The sequence below is a fragment of the Megalobrama amblycephala genome, linkage group LG1 (genome assembly GCF_018812025.1).
Source record: "Megalobrama amblycephala isolate DHTTF-2021 linkage group LG1, ASM1881202v1, whole genome shotgun sequence".
Lineage (NCBI taxonomy): Eukaryota > Metazoa > Chordata > Actinopteri > Cypriniformes > Xenocyprididae > Megalobrama > Megalobrama amblycephala.
In genome coordinates, this window is record NC_063044.1 from 32,256,471 (window position 1) to 32,263,805 (window position 7,335).

Genomic DNA, 7,335 nt, shown 5'->3' on the forward strand with positions numbered 1-7,335 from the left:
TATATTACATTATATACACACATTTACAATATGTGTCACAAGTGAATATTTTTAGCAATAGCCAACAATACTTTGTAAAAATTATTGATTTCTTTTATGATCAAATTCAAATTTAAAGATCAAATTCCATGAAGATATTTGTAAATTTTCTTCCATAAATATATCAAAACTGTATTTTTGATATGCATTGCTACAGACTTTGGAAAACTTTAAAGGTGATTTTCTCAATATTTTGATTTGTTTTGCACCTTCAGATTCCAGATTTTCAAATAGTTGTATCTCGACCAAATATCCTAACCAAATACATCAATGGAAAGCTTATTTATTCAGCTATGTATAAATCTGTATCTTATGGCTGGTTTTGTGGTCCAGCATCAGTATTCACATTTATAAAATATAGAACAATTGTCTGTCAGTTATTATTTAATTTATTATAATTAATTAAATACAGATATATAATTATAAAACATTATAATTGTTTGCTGTTTTGAGTTGTTTCTAAAGCATTAGTCTGTATATGCTTATGTAATTTGTTTTATGTTTGTACAAAAAAAAAAAAATATGGATATTTCATATTCTATCATCACTCTGCAATGAGGTGAAATTGAATCAAAGTCCCTTTAAGACTATATAAGTGTTATTCTATAGTCTGATTAAATGTCCTTTTAACGTTAGATCTTCTATATGAAACCTAGAATTACCATGGACATTTATGAATTACATTTGAGTCATTTAATGATAATGTGTTTGTTTTATTAGCAAGTGAGGCAACTACTCTGTTCATCCTTTCATAAAATGATGTGTGATGTATGATCTATAGGCAGCGTGTTTTAGACTTTCACTTTTGTTGGTGTCACTCACGGGATTGTATTGGGTTTATATGGTGCAGGTGAGCAAGTTATATTCTGAATGGCCAAAAAATTGTGTCTAGGTTTTGACACAGAGGGTGCACAAAAGATTGTGGGTGATTGGATGATACAAAATGAAGGCCATAGAATGAAGGCTGATTTCCAAGTATCCTCCAAATAGATTCCTCTTTCGCAGCCTATGATCCCATTGACTATGTGCCATTAAGTGACACTTAAAGGATAAAATGGCATCTGAAAGTTGCAGTTAAAAGTCAGTTCAATGTAGATTTTGGCCCATATTTTCCATTTCATTTAGCGAGAAATTAGTATTCTTGTGATTAAATAAATGCTTGGTTTTAGTTGAATTAGTCTTTGTATTGCTGAAGTGCTTTTATTTGTGTTCTCCACAAGATGGCGCCACGTTACTTAGTTATGAGTAACTAATTTCAGTCAGGGACTGAACCCAAAACCATAGATGAGAGTAACAGATTTCAACACGTATAGTTTGGACTGTGCTTCTGTTTCGCGGGGTTTGCACGCCTCATGAAAATATACGAGACCTAATCAAATCCTGATAATAGGACAATGACAGTTTACTATGGGGGTGAAAACATCTCTCAGGTAGGCCCTATAGTGACTGCATAAATATCTCCTTTTCAAGTCTGTTTATACTCTTTGTGAATTTTCTGCAAAGTAAAGTAATAAGTTATTATGATAATGATATTATGGCATCTGTGAGTTCTCTTGTGCACAAATTTGTTGATCTGCGTGTCTCTCATCTCCATATAGCAATAAGAGCTGCAGACTGATTTACATAAGTATAATTTCCATAAACTCATCAGCTGAAGGATGCTTATGCTGTTGGAGCATATCTGAACATGTAGGTAGGACAGAAAGCTCTTTGTGGTGTGCAGCTATAATGTTAAACTGGTGAACTGCCACCAAAAACATGGTATTAGTATAAGCTACTTTTTTTTTTTTTTTTTTTTTAAAGAACATTTAAAACCATGTTAATGCCATGGTATACTTTAAAATTTCATTTCAGTACTTATTCTCAGTTCTAACAATATCATTTTTTTTTTTTAACTCAAACAGCAAATACTACTACTAGGCCTACTACTACTACTACTACTACTACTACTACTAATAATAATAATAATAATTGATTAATTTAATGGACAAAATACAGTTGAAACACTGTAAATATATGTTGTAAACACCAAAGTTGGATAAATTATATTTGACAAATTATTTTAATTAAATGCATTTTTATTATAAGTATATTTTAAACAATATTTACTGTATTTAATATTTTATTTTTTATAATTATTTACTGTATATTTGGCTTTTTTGAAGTATACAAAATGTTCAAAATGTATCAAATGATATCACATAAATCACTAAAAATTTATTTAAATGCATTTATATAAATACATTACACATATGTACCAGATCCAGCAAATTGAGTCACAGTGACCCAAATTTCAAAATTGAGATCAATGGAAAGATGAGACAATAAGCTTTAAAATGATATCCTAGTCAAAGTCATACCTTGAATTGTTTTAAAGACATACCCATTTGAATTTTGGTCGTCTGCCCTCTTTTTCCAATTGAAAACCTGAGAAAATCGCTTTTAAAGTTTTTTGCCCGTTTTTTTTGGTAACTTTCAAAATCCATTGCATTTAAAGGGATAAACTATTTATTTTACAGCTTAATTTGACCAAAGACATTTATATATTTATATATAAATGCTATTAAACTAGGCTGAAGCTCAAATTATTTTAAAGTATTTATTTGAATTAACCCTTTAAGACCTGAAGGCTTTTTTAGAGTTCTTTTTTTTTTTTTTTTTTTTTTTTTTTTTTTCTGAGTGACACACACAAAAGTAAAGACTCATAACTCCAAAACTCTAGCAAGGAGAGTCAAAAGGTAGGTATCATTTGATAGAAAACATTTTAAATTTATAAATTACAATTACATTACATAATTACATAAATATAAATTACATTACATTTGGACATTTTCTTGCTGAGAAACAGCTGATAAAAGACAAAAAAATATATATAATTTTTAAAAAATAATTTTTCTTTTTTTATTTGACATGAAATAACTCAGGAACACAATAAGATCGCTAAAAAATTCTTTTTTTGGTGATGCTCTCCTATATGTGAGCTGCATCTGGTTCAAATTTCGTGGTGATATTATAAAGAATAGTTTGAAAAATTGTTGTTCATTTTTTCCGCTGCCAGGTGGCGCCAACGGGCGGTAAACTCCGGTTTAGAGGTGCTTCTCAGCACTCCTTAGGAGTTTTTCAAAATGGTTAGATGCATTAAAAAGATGAGATTCTAAGCTTTAAAATGATATCTATTTTGTGTTATTCCACGTTGGAAAACGAACATGGATGGGTCCGGGAACATTGGATACACACTGCATCCCGGAGAGATGAGAGACATGTTTTTAGCCATGTATGTTAAATCATTCCGTGAGTAATATCTTGTGTTCAACGCAATATATTATATTGATTTTGGATTCGTTTTAATCTCGAGAATCTGCTTTAAATATTGATGTGCCATTTTTATGATCTGTGCATTTTTCATGAAGTTATGAGCACGTGAGATACATACTTGTATTCAGTTAGCGGCTGTGCTGTTTTTGTTGTAAACGCATATTACTCAGACTCATTAGAGGGTGAAAACAACGCAACAGAAGCATGTTGGATGCTTGATATGAAAGTTTAAAGTCTTTGGTTTTGTATGCAAAAATAATTTTTGTGCTACCTATATGGATTCAATATTTATTGGCTTTTAAAGAGAGACACGCAAATGGGAGTTTTATTTTATAAGGCGCGCTAGTCTGACAGGAGGATGGCTGGACCGATCGCGTGCCTGTCAGTCGAAACGGGGCTTCCCATTGTTAAAAATCAGCATTTAGGTCAGTGTGTTTACATTTCTAAGCTTTTTGATTGGTTCTATACAACGTGTAACACCATATTTGTAGAGCAGAGATAATGACGTTTCAGGGGATACTGGGAAATGCTCATAAGTGACGAGAGGAGTTGAGAAGTTCATTTCCAGCTAATTTAGTAAAACCATGTCAAATTTAATAGCCATTTAAATACCTTTACTCAATTATCTGGACTACGAAACTTTGGGAGATTATTTTTGAAAGTCTGTTCTTTGAAATTAGCTTAAAAAAAAAAAAATCGATTTTTTCATTGTTTTTCCACATTATCGGCCCATATCTTAAAATAGAACGTTGCGACTTCCGACTCAATTCGCCAGATCGGTCATATTTGTGTATATATATATATATATATATATATATATATATATATATATGTATAAACACGTTATAAATGTACTATATAGAAGTGCATAACAGTATTGTAATACTTGAGACTGGACAACACTGGACTCAAGTTTGAGTCCAAGATCATATTTTCAGGAGCATTTGGGTTTGTCCTGGACTTGGTCTCGAATGAGTCGGTCTCGACTCGTCAAATAAAATATGAAGTTGAAAATGAGACAAACTTGAGTCCTTGTTCAGTTTCGAGTATTACAATACTGTTATGCACTTCTATATAGTACATTTATAATCGTGTTTATATATATATATATATATATATATATATATATATATATATATATATATACCTACGACAGTGGTGCATAAAGAAAAAAAGGCCAACTTTGCATTATAATGCACATTATAACGCCTTCATAAAAAGTGTTGGATTGCAGTTGAATTACCAGGATATCACTGCAGTTGGATTACCAGGATATCACTGGCTACTAATAGTAATTGTGACCAGTACAACAGGGCACCGTGGGATGTAGGAGATGACATATAACAGGAATGAAGTAAAGAGAAGGTAATTGAAGACGACTGCCTCTGACACGCAGGGTGACCCTGGTCTCCAGCCAAACCTCCAGAAGCCATTGCTATTGATTTGTGGATGTTTAATGAGTGTTGTGCTGAGAGGAGACTGATGCTGGATCATGCACTTGTCCCCAGTGTCGTAGTCTGTATATCTCTGATCTGTCTTGAGAATGTAGCTCAGGTCGTCAAATGCTTGTAAACAGCATATCTGCACTGTAGCCGTGTTACAGAAACACAATTACACTTTCACCACCAAAACTGTGCTGTTAGAGCTGCTCGGCCAAGGGGATCTGTGGACCTCTCTGAAGATGCATATAGTGAGGCACTGCATTGAGTGCTTGATGTGTTCAATGATTTGTTAATTTAAAAAAAAAGTTGTATTGAAAATTGTACTTTTACCCTTGACAATACTTGTTCCTGGTTCAGAATTAGCCGATTTAAGAGGCTGGTGTGATGCAAAAGAGAATCCACATAATTACCGCAAAATTACACTTCTTTCTAAGATACCTTGATTTAGCCAAATTCGCACACGTCCTTCTTGAAGAAGGCACTCACAGAATGTATTTTATTTTTTATACTGCAGAGTATCGATTAAAAAAATAGTATAAATAACAAAACTGAATATTTATGTGCATTTACATATGTAGCATGGTTAGCTTAGCAACATGCTAATTTCATTTTGGGATCAACTGTGATAAGTCAGCCTGAGAACTCATGTTTTTACAATGGTCCCATGCCATTATTTAAATAAAATTCTTCTAACAAGGACCTTTAATTGTAGTACAAACTATTTCTGTAACAGACACACCAAGTTCAAACCCAATTTTATTAACAAGAAGGACTGGAAGAACAACAGAAGATCACCAGCAATGAGTGTTCAGGGAAGTAGGTTATGTCTCGAACACAGATCTCCTTTCACTTTTAACAGGATGATATTGGATTAACATTCTTCATCACAGCATGATCCTAAACAGGTAAATAGTCCTTTCTCTGAAATCGGGACAGTTTGAAAAATCAGGCTTTATCAAGTCAAACGATAGGAATTAAATAAAACTTCAACTGAACAGATAATGAAGATTGATTCCTCCTGTAGATAAGTATGTAAGTCTGTCAGGCCTTATTGAAGAAAACAGGAATCATAATGGCTAAGTGCTACAGGTGAGTGTGTAACCTCTCAGTAACTCAGGTAAGTATTCATACTTAAACATAGGATTATCTTCCATACCTGTAGCTTCTCAAAAGCTTTCAACTCAAATAGTCTCAAACACTGAATAACTAAGGTAAGCATCAAACAGCCACTTAACTTGGTGCCAAACTAAAGTCCTTTTCACATCCATCTATACAAAGTAAATCCACAGTTTGAGATCCAGATAATTGTCCAAGAGTTTCAGGAGCATGTTCAGACCTTTATTTTTAAATTTAGCGAACATAAAAAATGCTTTTTTAAAAATTAAAAAAAAAAAAAAAAAAGAAATATTCAACCTCAATTTGATTTCATGCCAAGAGTTCAAAGGATAACTTTTTCAGATTCTTTTGAGGAAGAAAATGTTTTAAATATAAAGAAAAAATGAATAGATTCTCCATTTGTGGATGCAGTGGTGAGCTACAACACACATCCATGTTCTTTGTGCGTCTTTTATGTGTTTCATTAGAGGTTAAATTCAAATCAAATACTGCCAAGCCTGCCCATATTACATCTGAATAGGATGTGTACTTCATAAATAGGATGAAAATTCTGGAAATATATGGTTCACTTCACTCAAACCATATATGGAAATGGAAGTGTCCTTATGTGGTCACCTATTGAGTCTGGATGTCATCTAGTGGAAAAGTTTGGCACTGCATCCAAACAAAATCTTACTGAAAGCAATTTTTTTTTGAGATATCAACCAAAAATCTGGAACAGAACATGTTGAGATTTATGACTTTGATTTTCTTACAGTTTTATAGTAAAACATGTTTTGAAAAATATATTTTATATAAAATAAATAGAATTATATATTTACATTTTCATAAACGTAAACTTCTATAAGCTTTTTATTTCACCTTCATAATGTTTTTTTTTTTTTTTTTTTTTTTTTTCACTTCTACAATAATCAGCCAAGTGTCTCCTTTAAAAAGAGACCAAACTTAAGTCTGTGCTCCAAAGTATTTAAGATTTATAACTATTTAAATTGGAAATGTCATTTTGGGGTCTATGCTCCCAAAAATGGGACTGACACTTAAAGGGTTAGTTCACCCAAAAATGAATAGTCTGTCATTAATGACTCACCCTCATGCTGTTCCACACCCGTAAGACCTTCGTTTATCTTCAGAACACAAATTAAGATATTTTAGTTGAAATCCGATGGCTCTGTGAGGCCTGCATAGCCAGCAATGACATTTCCTTTCTCAAGATCCATTAATGTACTAAAAACATATTTAAATCAGTTCATGTGAGTACAGTGGTTCAATATTAATATTATAAAGCCGACGAGAATATTTTTGATGCGCATTTCATTTTCATTTTTGGGTGAACTAACCCTTTAAGTGGGCGGTTCTTGGCCAGAACAAGCTGCAATGTTGACCTTTTGCTGTTTAGGTCTGGCTACACGAGAGCAGGTTTTGG